This window comes from Protopterus annectens, chromosome 14.part0, assembly GCF_019279795.1.
Source record: "Protopterus annectens isolate FY-2018-M chromosome 14.part0, PAN1.0, whole genome shotgun sequence".
In the NCBI taxonomy this organism is placed as follows: domain Eukaryota; kingdom Metazoa; phylum Chordata; order Ceratodontiformes; family Protopteridae; genus Protopterus; species Protopterus annectens.
In genome coordinates this window covers 12,755,078-12,774,014 of record NC_056748.1, presented here as the reverse complement: position 1 = coordinate 12,774,014, position 18,937 = coordinate 12,755,078, and the positions used below count along the sequence as shown (strand labels likewise).

Below are 18,937 nucleotides of genomic sequence, written 5' to 3'. Positions count from 1 at the left end.
GCCTTGGAGCAAATAAAAGATAACTGCCTTAAATAACTTGCTGAATAGTTGGGATAATTCTATGAGAATTCTGTATGTGTCAGCATGAGACAAGATGATCAATAATCCAACTTTGTGCCTCTCTTTCAAAGGCTTCGACAAATTGGTTCAACCCTTTGCTATCCCATAGTGTTTTTTGGGGGGTAGAGACTGTTAATGAATGTCCCAGTGTAGCAAATTCAACACATCCATATGTGGATGATATTAAAAGGACTCTTCTCAGTGCAAGAAGTATCAACAATACACTGCCCAGTCTTGAAGTTGTACAGCATTTGGAACATGTTCATATTTTATTTATGTTGCTTTATTTTGCTTTTGTTTACTGGGTTTGTCTGACTGGGATAGTCAAAATCCCATCTTCAGCAGAGGCCCAGGCATAAAAAAGTCCAACATAGTACAAACATTTTTAAACATACATTCAGTAATACACATGAACAGACATTAAACAATATATATTAACAATTACATATGCATTTGCTGATTAGATTACATTCATATGAAAGCAGAGGCTGCTATTACTGTATTAAAGATACTTACATATCAGTAGATGTTGAACACTGAGCATTTGAAAAGTTGTATTAGTGGACTTGCTGAAAGATAAAAGATCCAGCCATTAGTAATTAAAAATTAAAAATTCAAAGAAACTGAGGTGAAGAAAAGAACCAGGCGGGGCAGAACATGTTCATAGGTTCATAGGTTAGGTTCATAGGTTCATACTAGGCTATCTGCCCGAGGGCATTTACAAGCCTAGCCCATCGTTTTGTGGCTTACGCCACCCCTTTAGTATGGGGAACTATACCCATTATTTTGCTGTGCCTCTGTCGAGCAGTGACACTGAGGTAATCCCTGGGGTATATCTGCGATCTCCCATCCATTGGTCAAGATTTCTCTTGAACAAGGCCAGCAGGTGCTCTGCCTCACATGTGCGGGATTTTTTTCCCCAGCATAGGGAGGCTTTTTGTGATGAATCTATCCCCCCAGCACGTCCTCTTTATAGGCGTGTCAAGGTTTAAGTCTCCCGCCCTTGTGGCTCTGATGGATCTAGATTTTTGAGGTGAAGCATATTCATCAAATCTGGGTTTGACATGGCCTTGTATGTTAGGCAAAGGTCACCTCTGAGCATGAATAGAGCTGGAGTTCTTTCAGTCGGGCAGCATAGGACAGATTTTGAGACCCTTTATCCTTTTGGTGAGGAACTTTGTGGCCTCTCCAGCTGCTGCAAGTGTCGGGTCAGATACATTCCGAATGGGGCATTGTACTCAATCATTGGTCTGATGAGTGATGAGTAAAGGAGACTATGACCTCTGATCTAGATGAGAATCCTTCATGATAAGGTGGGCAATGTAGAAGGTCTTCCTAACTACTTTAGCTACATGGGTGTCGAATGACAGACTACTATCAACCTGGGTCCCCAGGTCCCTGATAACTTCTTCTGTGCTCAGTGGATTGCCACCTATTTGGTAGCTAGGTTTTCCCGAAGGGTATGACTATGCATTTTTGGCATTTAACTTTAGGCGTGGCTCTGGCACCAGTTATCCGTTTCTGTGAGACCCTTCTGAAGGATATCTGTGTCAGATGTGTTTTCTACTATGGCCCAGTTTGCAGTCATCTGCAAACTTTGTCAGCCATAACCCTCCTGTGTTTGCTTGTGAAAAGTAGATGCCAAACAAGAGTGGGCCCAGGACTGAGCCCTGTGGGACACCACTTGTGACAGGCTTTGAGTCTGACATGGCGCCAGCAGCTCTGACCCTGTGGGTTCTGTCACTCAGCCAGTTTGCAACCCATCTTGTGATGTATGGGTTGACATTTAAGCTGATGAGTTTTCAATGATACCGAATGGGGTACTGTATCTAAGGCCTTAGCCAGATCGAGGTAGGCTGTATGGACTGCCTTTCCTCATCAATGGCTTTGGTGACTGTTTGAAAAAGTCAACCAAGTTTAAAAGCCATGATCTGCCTTTGACAAAGCCAAACTGGGTTGGATCCAAAGTCTGCAAATTCCCTATGTCTTTATTTATGAGGTCCATTATGATCCTCTCCATGGCTTTGCAGATAAGGCTTGTCAAGCTAATGGGCGGTAATTTCAGGGTCGGTGGAGGCACCGCCTTTGTGAAGTGGTACCACAGTTGCAGTGCCACTCCTGGGTGCGTATCCAGAGGTAAGACTTTGATTAAACAGCTGTCCTAACTGTGGGTTTAATTCCTCACTGAGTTCATGGAGCACACAGCCGGGAACACCATCAGGTCCCATGGATGCTGTGTTTTTTGCTTTGGAGAGAGCAGTTCTCACTTGGGCGCTGGAGATGTTTGGGGGGCTGCAATCGTTTGGTATAGATATCTCTCCTTTTGGGGAAGTTTGCACTGAACCTGTCAGCCAGTATGTTGGCAATGTCTGTAGGATCAGTAATCTTCACATCATTTTGAACTAGCTCTGAGCATATCTGGGAGTTTCCTCCCAGGTTTCTAACATAGCTAAAGAAGGCCTTATGATTGTCTTTTGAGTCTTTAGCTATTTTTCTCTCGAAATTTGCTTTGGATGATTTTATGAGAGCTCTTAGTTTTTACTTATAGTGATCAAGGGTGTCTTACCTTTTAGGATTTTGCTCTATCTTGTAGTAGCTTCCTCCTTTTGTTGTAGAGTTTGTTTATGGCTGGGGTCCACCAGACTGACGCTTGCCTTTGGTACAAAGAGTCTTTGTTTTGCTTGGGATTGCCTTATCCATGCAGTCCTGCAGGTGCTGGTAGAAGGCATTTGTAAGTGATTCAGCGGCTTGAGTACTGTTTTCCCTTAAAGGAGACCACACTAGTCTTTAGAAGTGTGAAGTCGGCTTTTGAGAAGTTCTTTACTGTGGTCTTTTTATTTCAGGTGGGGGTGGGATGAGGACCTCCAGCGAGATTAGTTTGTGGTCTGATCTCACCAGTGAGGGGTACACCTCCGGTGTTGAACATTGTGCTCCCATGTTCGTGATGATGAGATCAAGTATGTTATCTCCTCTTGTGGGGATGGTGACTAGTTGTTCCATGGCATTTGAGTTTATGAATTCCAGGAACTTTTGGGCTAGGGTGTTTGGGCTTGAGTAGTGTTCCCAGTCTATATTAGGGTAATTGAAGTCACCTAGTATGATGGTGTTTGGTGATACATTTATCCCCTCTAGTGTTTTCAGGAAGGCCATGTGAGGTTCCTGAGTTTGTGAGGGTGGCCTGTAACATGCTACAATTTGCAGAGCAGTCTTGCCTATGGTTAATTGCACCTGGATGGTCTCCGATATTATAGTTCCAATGTGGGGTGTAAAGCAGGTGCATAGACAAATATATATATGGCTATAATAAGGTTTAGTATTGAGATGGGGATGGGCGACGTCTCAAAATTATGAATATAGAGTGGAAATTCTATTAAAACTTTTCAGGCATAGGTGAAGACTGGCAGTGGGGTACAGGATTCTGGAAAAAAAGAGAAATGGTTTGAAGATCTGGAATGCTAGAGATAACAGTGGCATTTATCCTGGAGATGTACAGGAGCAGAGCCACTGATTTGATAGGTGAAGTTTTAGTTGTGTTTTAAATGAGTTTGCATGCTAAATGTATTGTAGTGGTAGTAGGATGTGGCTCCATAGCTTAGCTACACTATTTGAATACAGAGACTTACCTGCAGTATTAGATGAGTTGGTTACAGTGATTAGTGATTTTTCTCTAGAGCGTAAAATTCTATCGTGGGAGCAATGCTGTATTAAACTGTTAAAGACTGGATAATTTTCTGGCTTATACAGAAGTCTGTGTGTTTTATTTAGCTGAGAAAGATCTAGGTGATGTGGTAGTTCTAACCAGTTTAATTATCTCAGGGTTAGGCAGTGATGTGTTCTACTGTTACAGTTTATTGCAAATTTGGCTATTTTATTATAACATTGCTCAAAAATGGAGAGTTGTTAGACATGAAATTTAATGAAGACTGAGGGAGCATAGAGGTGAGATGGCAGTATAAAAGTAGAGGCTATACATTTTCTGGCTGTGTCAGTGAGATATTTTACTCTGTATAATATATGAAGTTTTTGATGAGTTTTTTTTTTAATTGATACATGATAGTTGTGCAGTGATAAAGCTGCAAGCCATACTGGGTTGAAGACAGAAGATGGTTATCTATTCTAATATTTTTGATAGGGAAGATAAAATGGCAATTGGCTTATAGTTTGATAGATTCGTGCTAACTCCACCCTTGTACATGGTAATAATAAATTATTTTTTCCATAGGGAGGGGGTCTTTATTTTCATTACGGATCGATTTACCAGAACTGAATCTGGCTATGTAATAGCCTCAGCTGCTATTTTAAGATATTCATCAGGTAAACTATCAGGGGCATTTGTAGTAGGCTTTAATTTTTTTATGCATTTTTGATGGCAGCTGAGGGATCGGATGGAAGGAGAAATGTTGAAGGAGGTTATTTGACTGAATACCAACCTCAAGAGTTTAATTAGTTACTTGGATGGTTAATGAGTATATTGTCTGTATAAAGTGATTACGAAATTGATTGGCTCTGATGTCATTTTGTTTGTGTGTGTTTGGTGTTGGCCATGTAGCTTGGTCTGGATTTAACAGTTTATTATTTATTGAGGCCCAGAACAGTTTTGGATCATTTTTGTGGATGTTTGATATAAGAAACCAACAGACTCTGTCAGAATTTAAACCTACAATAAGATAACACCTACAGGAGGAAGCTACTTGTATCTTCATGGAATTGGATAATAATCCAGGCACACATCCTCATCCATATCTAAAAAGGTAAGTCCATCCAACATGGATTGGAGGTTAGACTGGAGGGTGCTGTAAACTTTGTTAGTTTATAGAAGGAAGATGTCATCTGCATATAGTATAAGATTCAAGGATGGTAGATCAAAGCAGTGAGAAAACTAAGGGGACAAGAACTGAACCTTGTGATACAATGCTTTTTAGAAGTGATTTGGTTGAGAATACTCAGATCAAATAATGTAAATGATCAAAACTTGTAAATGACGTTGAGTATGCCATTACTGTCTTCTGTGCCTATCACTATGTGTACAGCATTGTAATGTGCTACAACAATGTAACCTTCACTACGTTTATCATATTCCATTATTTGTTATGACCTCTCTGCTCTTTGAGCCCAGGTCTTGACTTAAAAGGGTTAGTAGACCAGTGCACTAACCTGGTTAACAAATAACAAACAAACAAATAAATAAATAAAATGGGCTGTTGAATCCAGTCAAGTGGACAAAGATTCTGTCTTATCTGAGAAAATACCTCCCAAAAGTTGTGTGCTTCCAAGAGACTCAATTTTGCTGAAGGAGTGTATTTTGATGATTAAGGGAAAATACGAGGTGAAAGATTCATCCCGTTGCCCAGAGACAAAGAAAAGGTAGGTAATTATTTTAAAGCATAATTAGGTAGAAACTGTGTTTCGGCATGCATTAAGGGATATGGCAGGTAGATATATGGCATTTAAAGGCATCTGAAGGGATTTAAGATTTTAGTAGTTTCGATTTATGTCTCAGCAGCATCAAAATGGTCTGATATCAAGAACATGTTGGTAGAAATAATTTCTTTACATGAAGGCATGGTAATATTCACAGGTAACTGGAACTTGGTCACTGATCCGAAGGACATACATTTTTTCCCAGGAGTAGTCAAGTGCCTTCAAAGAATTAGACAGTCACTGGATTTTGTGCATAGGTAGGGCTGAAAGATGTTTTAGGATATGCAGAGAAAACAGGATGAAAGTTTATTTGCTACTCTCCAGAAATCAAAAGATACTACATTAGATAGGAGTTTAGCATCAGTAGAGATTTCAAACTCCTATTTTACTATATGAACATTTTAGAGCGGGAGATCGATAAACAGATACACAGAGTCGTAGAAAGTAAGATGGGGATGAGCAATTTGGATTCAGAACAGGATGCAGCACAACTGACCCAGTGTCTGCAGTGAGACAAATAGTTGAGAAGAAGCTAGAAATGAGGAAAGAGTCCAATTGGACATTCTTAGACTTGGAGAAAGCATATGACAACATCTGAAGAAAGCTGATTTTGACAATCCCACAATGATATAAAGTCCAAGAAACATTAGTAGAATTAGTGCAAATTATGTACACAGGCCCAGTGGCACAATTATGAACAGTGTTTGGTCTCACAGAAGGGTTTCTAGTGGGAGTGAATGTACCAGGGTTCAGCTCTCAGACTACTTCTGTTCACAGTGGTGATGGACTACATTAGAATACAGGTCAGAGAACACATATCAAGTCCTGTATGCAGAAGATGTGGAATTAAAAGAAGATTCTCAACAAAAACGTCAGCAAATGATAGGATAATGGCATGCAAAGGTGAAGGCACATGGGAATAAGAATAAGTACAGATACGACAGTTGTAGTGGCAGCAAATGTGGGAAATCAAAAGAATCTGAGAACTGACACAGAAGGAGAAAATAGTATAACAGGTAAATAGCTTCAAGTATCTGGGAGGGGTGGTTGAGGAGAAGCGAAGTCTGAATGAGGAGGACAAAATTAGAATCAAAAGGGTCTGCAGCTGTCAGGGCTCAGGGGCAGTGTGTGACTGAAGAAGCTGAAAAGTAAAGCATACAAAACAGTGGTGTGACCTGTACCACTGTATGGTATGGAAACTAGGGCAGTAAAGGCAGAGCAGTTGAGGAAGCTACAGGTGATTAAAGCATACAAAACAGTGGTGTGACCTGTACCACTGTATGGTATGGAAACTAGGGCAGTAAAGGCAGAGCAGTTGAGGAAGCTACAGGTGATTAAAGCATACAAAACAGTGGTGTGACCTGTACCACTGTATGGTATGGAAACTAGGGCAGTAAAGGCAGAGCAGTTGAGGAAGCTACAGGTGATTAAAGCATACAAAACAGTGGTGTGACCTGTACCACTGTATGGTATGGAAACTAGGGCAGTAAAGGCAGAGCAGATGAGGAAGCTACAGGTGATTAAAGCATACAAAACAGTGGTGTGACCTGTACCACTGTATGGTATGGAAACTAGGGCAGTAAAGGCAGAGCAGTTGAGGAAGCTAGGTGATTAAAGCATACAAAACAGTGGTGTGACCTGTACCACTGTATGGTATGGAAACTAGGGCAGTAAAGGCAGAGCAGTTGAGGAAGCTACAGGTGATTAAAGCATACAAAACAGTGGTGTGACCTGTACCACTGTATGGTATGGAAACTAGGGCAGTAAAGGCAGAGCAGATGAGGAAGCTACAGGTGATTAAAGCATACAAAACAGTGGTGTGACCTGTACCACTGTATGGTATGGAAACTAGGGCAGTAAAGGCAGAGCAGTTGAGGAAGCTAGGTGATTAAAGCATACAAAACAGTGGTGTGACCTGTACCACTGTATGGTATGGAAACTAGGGCAGTAAAGGCAGAGCAGTTGAGGAAGCTACAGGTGATTAAAGCATACAAAACAGTGGTGTGACCTGTACCGCTGTATGGTATGGAAACTAGGGCAGTAAAGGCAGAGCAGTTGAGGAAGCTACAGGTGATGAAGATGAAGTGCCTGAGACAGGTGTTAGGATGCAATCTGTGGGTCATCAGAGCAGAAGCTCAGGTAGCTCCATTTGCAGAGAAGGACAATGAGAACAGATTGCAATAGTTCTAGCACATGTGCAGGAAAGATGTTGACAATCAGATAAAGAAGATTTGGGTCACACAGGAGAAAGGCAAGAGGAACCAAGGGTATCCAGCAAAGAGACAGATGGATAATGTGGGAGAACACCTGCAACAGTTGAGCGTGACTTTCGAAGAAGGTAGAAGAGCAGCACTGAATCAAGAGAGAGAGAGAGATGGTAACAGTTGACGTGGCACCCTGACCTCATGCAGAAAATTGGAAAAAAGGGAGTTGACAATGATTTAGCATCCAGAGAATATGGGTATTTAGTGACATAGGTGGAGGCCCATCCCACTGTGTTATCAAACCATAACCCTGTATTTGTTTGCCTAGGTTATATCTTTACAGTGGTCTTTACACATTTGAGATTATATACCTTCTTTAGCCAAATAAGTAATTTTAGGACTAGTTTGCTGAACAAGCACAGCAGCTGGGAGCTAGGATTACCACCTGTCCCACTTTGCGAGGGACAGTCCCTCTTTGGGCAGTTGCGTCCTGTAAAAAAATTGATAAAATGGTAAATGTCCTGAGATTTTAGTACAAAATTATTTCCTATATTTTTTATGTAATAGTTGCATAAAACAGTTATTCTGTATCTGAAACATGTAAATGTTACAAGAAACAGAATAAGCAACTAAAGCTACAAGAAAAAGCTTTTATTTAGGCAAAAAAGAGAAGTTCTGTCCTTGTTACTGGCCGTGGGTATGTTTCGCCCTGCAAAATCTGACTTTTGTACCAAAAATGTCCCACTTTGGGCATTTGAAAAGGAGGCAACCCTACTGGGGGCAGTCAAACCTTAGCGGGTATAGATACTATAACTTTATTGGGCATGTTGAAAAACCATTTCAAGTATAATTTCAAAAGCTGCACAGAAAAGATCAGGATACCTTAAAGGCTTGAGTGGCAACACTAGCAGAAGTGGATAGGGCAGATGCAGGAAGAGCAAGCCTGAGGAAACGAGGCAGCAAAACTGGAAAAGGGGAAATCAGAAATTAACAATATTTTAGAAGAAGAGCTGCAGTATATGAAAGGGATGCTTAGGTAAACAGAAATTAATACATCACCAAATACTCAGAAGAGCTAAACCCTTAGACTAAGGAATGAAAGAATGATGCATGTAATAATTAGAAAATACGATGAAAATAGAAAAAGGATTTATACTAGTCCAAGTGAGAGCTTGGAGGCTTTTTGCATTATTGTGCACAGTTGTATAAGGGGACATGACATATGGATGAGGTAGTAAGTCAATGGGTGACTTTTTAACTCATTATATCCTAGTGACACCTCCAGATGTTTCTGCAGTTACATCCTGCTGATGCCTCCAGATGTCAAATATTGCTTGTTCATATCTGCATTAATAATTCCAAAACCATCTTACCTAGAACATATTAAAATATTCACCATAAAGCTTACAAAATGTCAAACACAAAATTTGACCTCTGTCTAGTGCAGATAATGAGATATTAATTGCTGCTCATATATTTTTTTATTTATATTGTCATACATTTCATATTTCTCTGAATATCTCAAAAAACAAGCACCACAGACAAAACTGCTTAGCCTCATATGAAAGGTCTCAGACGAATGAACAAAATATGCTGATAACAATATGTGTAACTTGAATGGTTGTTGAGATGTTGACTTGTTTACAAAATATTATACTCTTAATAGTTACTGTGCTTACACTAATGTATAAAATGCAGTTGAGAATATAACCTGAAAAGTAATACCACTATAAAATAGTTTGTGCTGAACAGTTTGCCATTTGCAATTTTTTAATAATCCCTATAGTTCCAGAGATATGAACATTTGTTAATGGGAGGACGTAATTTGATTTTATCAAAAAGCTTAGGAGTCACCCATTGGACGTTACAGTGCAAACGTTCCAGACCTCCATTGTAGATAATGAGTTAAAGGAGTTGCCATTACTGAGTTTGCCACTAGAAGGTCAGGAAAAGATGCTGGCCCCCAATCATTATCGATGAGCTTAAGGATACAGTTAGAAACTTAGCGAAAAGGAAGACACCAGGTCTAAACGGTATCCCTTTGAAATATGTTTGAATGGTGGAGAGTCAGTGCTCATACAGCTGTTACAAGTTCTTGTCTGTACTTTGGATCAAGGGGTGATATCTAATTCTTGGTGGGAGGTAGTAATATTGGTTATTCCAAAGGAGGGAAGAGATTTAAAGTTGCCAGGTTCATATTGGTCGATCTCAGTTCTGAATTAAGATAAAACATTTTATGGCAATTATGGCAACTAGGATAAAGCAGTGGATGCCATACTTAGTGCATCCATATCATACTGAATTTAACCCAATTAAGATTATTTTTTGCCTGAAAAAATGAAGATGGTAATGCCATGGGAGGAAATAATAAGGGAAGTGGCAGCCCTACAAGGGATAGACCATAGTAGTGCATTCTGGGAAGGGGAAACACAGGAGAGCTCAGAAATAGTAAAGGAGGTCATAGAGGTTCTCAAATGGTCTTTCAACTCACTAGGGTTTGAGAAATGGATATTCCAGCTATGACACAGAGTAATTTGGAGGGTGAAAAAAATTGAGAAGGTTCCTCCAGTTTAGTAAGGGCCAGGATAAATTAAAACATCAGTCTTAATTATTAATGGCTAGAAAAGTGAACATGTGGGCTGTTCCTGTGAGGAGTTTGGGTTATGTCACATGGAAGTTCTCCTCTATAATGATTTAAGTAAACTAGTCTAAATGAAATATAAGGAATATCAGCAACTTCCTTGTGGACAGGAATTGTTGAAGTTAAATGTGACTTTACAAGAGGAGTATGTGTTAAGTAGGATACAACATTTATTAAGAGAGTGTAGAATTCATACAACAGGGTTAATAAGGGAAATGGCCAACCAACTAAGCATAAATACTTCAGATGAAGATTGGAAAAAGATTTGTATCATGTCCAAGATTGCCACTGAGTCCCAAAGTTTCAGGATATTTGGATGGAAGTGCCTGCACACTCATGAAAGTGAGCCTAATGTTCTTATGTACCTCCAGTCATTGCTAGATATGTGCAAGAGGTAAAGTAGGATCATAGTCATATAAGTCTGGGAAGGTGAGACATTGGGAGAATTTAGAGAACTGTTGGCAACTTTGATACAAGGATTCTGGCTGTGTATATTTCAGTTGGATAGTTTTCTGTTTTCGTTATGTGCCCCTTGCAGGTTAAGGTGGTGACTGGAAAATGCTTTATTTGGAATGCTGGTTATTAGTGCCAAAGAAGGCAATAACTATGGAGTGGAAGCAATCGGAACCTCCTGTGATAGAAGAGGTGCATGGTATCCTCCAGCAGAGTGCTAAGGTGGAGTTAAAAAAACACAAGTGAGGCAAAACAAAAGAATTGGGCTTCCTGACTGCATAAATGTCCATAGTAGATACAGGAATATCTAGTGCAATAATACGCTGGCTGAAAGGGATGAATAGTAAGGGAGATATACAGAGAGAATACTGAGGGTGAGGAAATCAGAATGAAGATGGCCACAAATGGATTTATTCATTTATTTATTTATTTATTTATTTATTTATTTATTTATTTGTCTTTGTTTACCAGCAAAGTCCGACTGGGTAATACCCATTTTCAGGGGAGGCCCGGGGAGAAAAAATCCATTTGCTTACATTACTAAGTTCCAATTAAACACATAGTAGTTACATTTCTATTTAAATTTATACACAAACAGTAGTCATATTTCTTTATTCTAAGATTTTACAGAGGTGGAAGTTACTAAAGAGAAAGTCACATGATTTATCAATCATTTTAATTTATGGAACTCAGTGCGATAGTGGTACATTATTTTCCCATTACTTTTACTTTTTATTCGATTGTATTTTTCGCACAGTATCATGTTTAAAATGTTTGGATATAAATAAATGAGTTTTGCTGAAAAAATATTTGTTTTCAAGACTATATGTGTTTTAATTACAGATGTATACTTTTTGGTGGAAAATGCTCCAAATACAAGTACCAGGATTTCAAAAGCCACTTGCAAACATAAGAGACAAGTCTGACTTATTCCTCACTTTATGAAAGCCAAAAAGCCTGAAGAGGTGTGATATGCTACATTTTTGCATGTCGCTGGGGAAGAAACCTTGACAGTAATTAACTCTTATTTTTCTTGAAGAGGAGAGAAGCAAAATAGCAGCAATAAGAGAGACGTTCAGCAAATATTGTGAACACAGAACTAGCTTCCATTTAGTTCTCATTTATGCTTTACAAGGCTACAAAGTCCTGCAAAGACTACAGATATTTGTTAGTGCTAACAAAAATGGTAGTTAGGAACATACCATAATGCTAGATACTTTTGTCTATGTCCTAGCAATGCAATCGATAGGTCTTTTGGCATTTGTATGACCCAAGCCAGTAAAACTAGTTCTCCAGCCTCAAGCTCCTTTAATATTTTCCTTCCCATAATGCACCTGTCCCACTACATTCCTTAGGATGAGTTTGCTTGTCTATAACAAAAGGAAAATTGTTCCAAATGGGAATGAGTGGAGAATATCTACAATGGTTTTTCACGTCCTGTGCAATGACAGTTTCGAAAGGGGATGAAGGGAGGGATGTCGTATCGAATGGACATGGATGAAAGGATCTAATGTTATTAACTACAAAACTACCACATCTTATTCATCCCATCCATCTAATCCAGCACTAGGGTCAGAATCCCAACTAACTGAGAAATGTTTAGTAGTATGGTGACAAGAGTCCCTCGAGGATAGTTGCTCCAAAAGAAGCTCTAAATCTCAAAATCTTATCCAGTATGTAATATCTAGGAAAGGTATGTAATGTAGACCAAGTCTGGCAACATCAATTTCATCAACAGAGGAGTTTCTAAAGATGGCAGTAGACATGGTAACAGACCCAGCAGAATGAGCTTCTGGTCTACAAGAGAAGCTGAATGTGCATAAAATGCACAAATGAAATAGAGACAGTCACATGGAAAGGGATACATTTGAAACTTTAGTTTTTAGTCTGTTTCTGGCAAAGGAAACAAAAAGTTGAGGATCCTTCCTAAATGATTTACTTCTGTGAAGATAAAATCTATGAACATCAAGAGTATGGAGAATATATTCCCCTTTTTGGAATGATTCTGAAAAAAAATACTGGTAAATGGATAGGTTGATTTAAGTTTGAGTCAGATGCCACCTTAGGAATGAAGGATGGATTTGTGTGTAGTGATACCCTATCATTGTGAAAGACCAACTATGGTAGAGCAGAAGATAAAGCCTGTAGTTATGAAATTCTTCTGCCTGAAGTAATCAGAATTAGAAAAACAGTCTTCCATGAAAGAAATTTCAGTGTGTAAAAGATGTTGGTTCAAAGGGAGTTTTAGTTAGTGCTTTCAGACTGAAGAACATGTTCCCTGACTGAAGAACAGAGGGAAAAAAAGTTTCTTTTGAAAAACTTCATATAACTTGTGAGAGGCCAGGGAGAGGGAATCTACACCAATATGAAAATTTGCTATGGTAGCTAACTGAACTTTAAAAGTACAGAAACCTGAGCCTGAATCAAACGTGATCAAAAAAATAATAGTATGTCTGGAACCAAGGAATTGGAAGGGTCTATTATTTGAGAGGTTGCCCAAATGGAGAAATTTTTTCATTTGTTGTTATAAATTTTTTGCATAGATTTCTTCGGCAATGCAGAAATCATGCAAACAACTTCAGCAGACAATGAAATGTCTCTGGCCAATATCAGAATTGGAGAAACCAGTCAGTCAACTTCAGGGTGTATAGGTCTGACTGAGGTGACCCAGAAGGATGAGAGAGAAAATCAGAGGAACCTTCCTGAGATCCAGAAGCCATGGAGTCCCCGATGTGAGGCTTCAGCAGGGCAAACCAAATTTGCCTGGGCCAGTATGGTGCAATGAGGATCTCTGTGGCTTTGCACCTTGCCACTTTCTGTACAAATGTTCACATGAGGAGAAGGAGAAGGGGCAGAAAGGTATAAAGGAACCCAGATGGCCACTGGCCGACTACAGTGTCTCTCAGGAACTGTTCCTTTTGTGGAATCAGAGCAAAAAAGCTGCTGCACCTTCTACTGGTTGGCGAGGTAAAGAGAATGCAGGAAGGCTGGTCCTAGATGTCAAAAATCTGCTCCACAACCACTAGATTGAGAGACCACTCATGAGGCATCAGAACTAATCTGCTGAGCCTGTCAACAAGCCAGTTAGTTCTCCTAGGAATATGCATTGCTACTAGAAAATGGTGCACAGCAGTCTCCTATTGCCATACTCTCACAGCTTCTCATCATAAGGGGAAGGATGTGGTTCCTACCTGCTTGTCGACGTGCCAAACAGCAATCATGTTGTCGGTTTGGATAGAAATCTTGTAGTCCTTGCAGTCATAGGAGGAATGCCTTCATCTCCAAGATACAGATGTGAAGGTTGATCTCTTGTTGACCCCAAACACCTTGAACCATCTTCACCTGGATATTCCCACCCCAGCCCAGACAGCAGGCATTTGTGGTTACCACTGCTTTTGGAGACAACATAACAAAGGGTCTTCTTTAAAAAATGAAAGTGGAAGTCAGCCACCATTGCAAATCAATTTTTCCCAGATTACTGATTATTACTGGTGCAGAAGGAAGGTCTGAAAGTTGTGACCACTGTGCTCCGAGTACCCACTGAAGAATTATCATGTGAAATCTGGTGAACTGCATCATGAGATATGAAGATGCCATGATACCTAGGACATGGACTTGGATCCTTGGTGGGGGGCTTGAACTGAAGAAGAGTTTGTAATGAGTTCTTTAAGATGTGAATTCTCTCTCCATAGAAAGGGAGCACCTTGTTGTGTCTAGGTAGCATTCTGTGAATTCAATTACTTGATTGGCTGAAAATTAGATTTTTTGTAGTTTATAGAAACACCCAAGGACAGACAGAGCTGCAGCAAGTAATCTCTGCCTTCAAGCAAAGATTCTCTCATTGTGCCTTCAAGGAGTCAGTCATCTAGATATAGAAACACTCAAATCCCTTTGAGTCACAGATGAACTGCAACCACAGATCTGCACTTTGTGATCACCTAAGATGACTGTGGTGAGACTGAATGGCAGAGCCCTGAACTGAATGTAATTGGCCCCTAGATGAAAGTTTAAATATCTCCTGAAAGCTTTGGCTACTGTTATTAAAAAAATAGCATTCTGAAGATTTAAAAAGCAAATCTAATAGCCTGCCTGAAGGCAAGGTAAAACTGCTTGCACCATGACTACTCTGAATACAGTCTTTATTATATGTGTGCTTAGGAAACGCAGACCCATAACTGGCCTGAGGTCCTTGTTTTTCTTTAGACCCAAAACCTAGAGTCTGGGTTAGAGAGTTTCTTCAAAGAGGATAAAGCTTACTCTGCTAGATCCCCTTGAAAGTGGTTTATGTGAATGGCATATTTCAAGACTCTAAAAACCAAAGGTGCCTGAAGCAAAAAAAATTTCCCCATCCTGTCCAGAGCACTAGACTCTTTGTTGGGTAGATGGTCAGTGGCTGCATCTTCTGTCACCTCTTTCTTTGTCACAGCAGCCACAATAATAAAGTCAACCCAAAGAACCTTGGACCAAAACTGCATGTCCTTGGAAGGTCTAAGAACATTGTCCAGTTTGCAGGAACAGAGTCTGATGAGTCCAGCTCTTTCCATGCCTTACTGGTGGCCAGTAGTCTGCCGAGGTACCACTCAAGAAGAAGAGGCTGTTGAGTGATGGGCCTCAAAAATTACCTCTTCATCCTGAGAGGGTGAGTCTTTTTGCCATGATCTCCTCTGTAGTATTAACTGCAGGATCTCAGCAACTATGATGTCTTCTGAAGGGGTCTCGGGAGAGCCCTCAATATTCTAAATCAATATCTGATTTGACTGACTTCACAGGGGAGTCAATATACCTTCTCCTGCATGTATTTCTTCTTAGAATATTGAACCCCAAAGGACTCTGACTACACCTGCACAACTTTTTTAAGGTCATTCCCTTGGCTTTGGTCCTGGAATGTATTAAGTGGCTGACACAAATAAGGCAGATGACCTGAGATGGAAGGGACACCAAAACAGCCTCCAAGCCTGTCTTCAGAGGAAAAGCTATAATCCAACTCTCCCATAACCTTCAAAGCCAATCCCATATCTGCCAGATCCAAGGACCCTCTGCTGAGTGTCCGTTCCAATTTCCATGAGGAAGAACTGGGAAGCACTAGCAAAGGTAATCTCAAGATCAACAGATTGAATCACCTAGAAGAAGGGATCAGTGTTGAAACCTCAAAGGCTGAAGTCTCGGACACTGAAAAGGAAGCCATATGAGATAGTTCCAATGATGGTGCCAGAGACTCGACATAGAACAGTTGGCCCTGAGACCTACTTGACTTCAATGGCTCCAATATTGAGTGTTTCATATCTAAACCAGTGGGCCTATGGAAGCAAACTGATGAGAATGTATAAGCTCCAGAGTCACAAGTGTCAAAACATGGACTGTGAAGAAGCAAATACGAGAGAAGAATGGCCATCCCACCCCACACTCTCAAGATACAGGGAGATGGAAGGCCACCCATCTCAATTTAGGTCTTCAAGAAGGTCTTCATTATGAATTCACAATCCACATCTGAAGTGCTATGGAAGGACCTGAAAAAGTAAAATAATGATGTAGAGGGAGGCGGAGAAGAGAAGAGAAAGATTTCCCTCTTGGAAGAAGACCTACTGAAAAAATGCTCTAGTGACCTGTCTGGGATCACTATTGGCTCCAAAAAATAGTCAGAACTGAAGTATAAGGTCTGTTTTTTAACCGAGATGAAGCCGACTCCAATCTCAGTACTTTTGGATTTGATGAAGCAGCTACTTCATTGATATTCCTTATTCTTTGCTCTTTATCCTTTTCCTTACACTTAACTTTGTCTTTGTCCTTATCCCTATTCTGTATCAGTTTATTTCCCTTTCCTAAGTTTGTATACCTCAGGATTAGAAGGCAGCAAACTCCACAAAATCAATTTGCTTCTTCAGTCAGACAAGGCTTGTGGACCAAAGACCTTATTATAAATGAAACAATCAAATGATAAATCTTCCACCCTCAGGCACACAACACACAACTTATGTGTCTTGGGAGGGATGGGATTTTATGCTCAAAGTTGGAAGATTTATGAATGATCTTCTCCTTATCCATTGAAAGAGAGAATGTGAAACAAGCAGAACACTGATAAAAAACAGAAAGAATATAAAAAAAAAGACCCCCCCTCGGATTACAGTTACACAGCAGTACACCACAAGATGCACTTAAGGCCTCAGTTTGAAATCTGGCATTAACTGGGGGAGACTGCAGTGCCAATAGACCCAGAGAAGGACACAGATCACTGGAATGGCTGTCAGTATGATGAAAAGGGGACAAAAAAAACTTCAAATCTGACACTACATTTTAGCACAGTTAATATGTGCCATGGAAAGATTAGTTATAGCTCTAGTTGTGCAGGGAGGCTCCCAAGCTGTGCATATTAATAACACCCAAAAGTAGAATAAGGGAGATGTTAACTAAAAGAGTGGGCAAAAATGGAAGACCATGGAGACGAGTCCACTTGCTTGAGATAGAGATGACAAATCCTGCCAGAAGAACAGAAACCTATAGTTGTTGGTTTATCATCACTGTAGATACAGTGCATTAATAATGCACTTACTCTAAGAACATTGTCTTGCTCGGGTCGAGATGCAGCAATCAAGAATTTCAAAGACAACTTTTAACAGAAAAGGGCAGGATCCTGGGCAGGTGAGGATGAAGGAGGCCCCCCTATTACCAGCAACTACAGTGATCCAACTACAACATTAGATATAAAGAAGAAAGAATGTGTCTCAGAGTAAAGAAAAATATTGCAAACATTGCAGAAAACTTTTGTTGAAAGGAAGAGACAAGTAGTGTATGATGGGTACATAAAAAAGATAATTTGATTTAAAACATGTGACAAGGGAGCTAGATGAGATCTCACACTTCATTTATGACAATTAATAGGACAGTTGGCTGGTTACGTGAGAGGTATGGACATAGATGGAACTGAGAACACTGAGTTCTTACAGAACTGACAAGTTGCCATGACACCAGTTAAACAACACATTAGTGAGATTTATGACAAGACACTTGAAACAGCTGGGGGAGAAGAATATACACAATGTCATCAAGTTGCAATGGAAGACAAAATTCACACACAAAAAAAAAAAGATGACACTTGTTGGTATACTAATGCAGGAAGGCATGAGCACACTGCACTATGCAAAAACAATGGTGGAGAACATAGGGTCAATGACTGTTGAAAAACCAATGTGATAACCATTTACTGGACCTCATAAAAATAAGGGAATCCTTGAGTTATCTGATTCAGTTTGTGCTATTAAAAAAAGAAGTATGCTTTTGTAGCTGTTATAGCAATTTGGTGGTTGATTTGCAGTGGACAACCAACATGTTTATACGAATATTGGTAGTTATCACAAATAATTAATGCTCTGAGCTGTTAAGGAGCTGCTTTCTGTATTTCTTATCAGAGGAGAAATGCTCTAAAATATTAAGGAGCTTCTTCCTATAATCAGGGTTTGATTCTGCCCAGCACCATTTGTCTACTGTGAGACCTCTGAGCAAGTCACTAAACCACACAATGCTCCTGGGTTGCCCCTGAAAAGTGATACTTTGTCCAGTTGGCTAACAAAAGTTTATAAATAAATTATATATATATATATATATATATATATATATATATATATATATATATATATAATAAATATATATATATAAATATATATATATATATATATATATATGTATATATATATATATATATGGGTCTACTTGATTTGATCGAAAGACCATTTGACCTAAACCCATTTGATCGAAATTTAACTTGATCGAAAACCAGTATTCAAGGCATAAAACTGGGATTTGTCCCCCTCCCCAATGTCATGCGACCCTGGAGTTGGTATATATAGCTGGGGGGGTGTGGGGGGGTGCAGCCCCCCACATATTTTCGTTTAAAATCTGTGCTTCTTGTTTTATTTTCTTCTTTTAAAGGAAACTAGGTGGAGGGCTGTGCCCCCCACACCTCCCTAAATATATATACCAACTCCAGGGTCGCATGACATTGGGGAGGGGGACAAATCGCAGTCTTATGCCTTGAATACTGGTTTTCGATCAAATGAAATTTTGATCAAATGGGTTTAGGTCTAATAGTCTTTCGATCAAATGAAGTAAACCCATATATATATTTTATATATATATATATATATATATATATATATATATATAT

The 18,937-nt window shown here is 39.6% G+C and overlaps 1 protein-coding gene across 1 annotated transcript in view; it reads right to left on the bottom strand.

Moving 5' to 3' along the window:
* The window catches only part of LOC122788835, an 829,367-nt gene that overhangs the window by 775,278 nt on the left and 35,152 nt on the right, over positions 1 to 18,937 (bottom strand). The gene's annotated exons all lie outside the window — the stretch shown is intronic.